At 65.9% G+C, this 1,676-nt stretch overlaps 1 non-coding gene across 1 annotated transcript; it reads left to right on the forward strand.

Moving 5' to 3' along the window:
• The first annotated feature begins 687 nt into the window (after positions 1–687).
• Positions 688–769, forward strand: TRNAL-AAG (transfer RNA leucine (anticodon AAG)). The gene has a single exon. It is a non-coding gene; the product is annotated as a tRNA-Leu (tRNA).
• The last annotated feature ends 907 nt before the right edge of the window (positions 770–1,676 follow it).

Raw genomic sequence — 1,676 nt, forward strand, 5'->3', positions numbered from 1 at the left:
GGGGGGGGGTCTGAAGTGGGCGGAGCTCCTGGGCCCCTTCATGCTTATGTGGGAGGCGCTCCAGTTGGAACCTCAGAAGGAGCAAATCTGTGACGTTTTATGGGAGGCGGCGGCCTGCGAAGACCGAGCAGAGAGCTTTGCAGGTGCTGGCCGTGAAGAACGGAGACGTGGCAGAAGCAGGGCGTGCCAGCCGGGCCGGCCGGGCCGGCGGGGAGGGCGGCGGCCCCGAGGACACCGCGGTCCTGGCGTCCGGAACGGCGAGCGCGCGGGCCGGGGTGGCGGTAATTCCTTACCGCGCAGCGCGATCCAGAGCAGTTCAGGTGGGGATTTGTAAGGAAGGCCAGTCTTCGCTGTAATGTCCGCTAAATACATGCCCTGAATTACTGAGGATGAAGGGCCGATCAAACGGAAACGGCAGCTGCTAACTTGACTGCGACCTTACTTCTGACATAAAACGCGTACCGCACGTTCTCACGTCCCAACAGCCCGGTGGCAGCGTTGCGTCGCGGCAGGCCCGCGCCTGCGCAGAGGAGATGCGGCGCACACAGCCGGCGTCCTGCGCTGTGACGACATAAGGATGCGACGCAGCCGTCCGGCTGCTCGGTTGGCCGGGGCTCCCCGCGAGAGGCTCTGGCGGGGCGGTGCTCATGTCTCTAGGGGGCGTGAGGGAGACGTTGAGCCGGAAGTGGTAGCGTGGCCGAGCGGTCTAAGGCGCTGGATTAAGGCTCCAGTCTCTTCGGGGGCGTGGGTTCGAATCCCACCGCTGCCAAGTTTTTTTTTTTTCCTTCTTCGCGCCCAGCGTGGCCGCATCCTCCAGTCAGACCCCCTGTTCTGCTGGGACCGCTGTTGGCGCAGAGGCCGGAGAGGGCCGCCCTGGAACTTTCGCCCACACTGTCTGCTCGTCCACGAGGATAGGCCGGTGCAGGCGCTGCGGACGCGGCAGGCCCCCGGCCGGCAAGTGCTTTCGTGCACGCGGTCCTGGACGTCGGATCGCCGCAATCCTCTGGGAACTCGGGACCGAGCCTCCTGCGCCTGCGAAGTCGCTGATCTTCCTGCAGCCTCTGCCGCGGCCTGACCGGTGTCTGGGACCCTGTCATGCAGATCCGAGAAGCCACACCGCGGAAAGCGCGGGTGCTGGTCCCACGACTGCGGACCCCCAGCGCCGGGTGCCCCCCAGCGCCGAGTCCCTCCAGCCTCGGGTGCCCTCTAGCGCCGGGTGCCCCCCAGCGCCGAGTCCCTCCAGCCTCGGGTGCCCTCTAGCGCCGGGTGCCCCCCAGCCTCGCTGCCCCCCAGCCCAGTGCCATGAGCCCTCCAGCTTGGGCTGCCCCCCAGCGTCGGGTGCAGTCCAGCGCCTACCTCTGTCGCCGGTTCCCTTGCCCTCTGCGTGCTTTTCTGCTTCCGCTCACCTGCGCCCCACATGTCTGCGGCTTGCGGGGCGGGGGCTCCCTGCCCTGAGCAGATCTTACGCACACATGGCATCTCTTTCTCATCTTCTGGTCCTCAGCTTGGAAGCTGTTTCCTCCTGGAAGCGTCCCCGGGTCTCGCCTTCTCCCTCCTACCAGCTCGAGTTACAATTAGGGAGTGGGTGAGGGGATGTGGACGAGAAGAGCGCGGAGTACCCAACCCCACCGCGAAGCTTAGAGTCCAGTGGGTTCACAGGCATTAGGTAAGTCAGT

The sequence above is a fragment of the Eumetopias jubatus genome, unplaced genomic scaffold (genome assembly GCF_037043125.1).
Source record: "Eumetopias jubatus isolate StellerSeaLion01/CBP00866 unplaced genomic scaffold, mEumJub1_p1.0 scaffold_6, whole genome shotgun sequence".
NCBI classification, from domain to species: domain Eukaryota; kingdom Metazoa; phylum Chordata; class Mammalia; order Carnivora; family Otariidae; genus Eumetopias; species Eumetopias jubatus.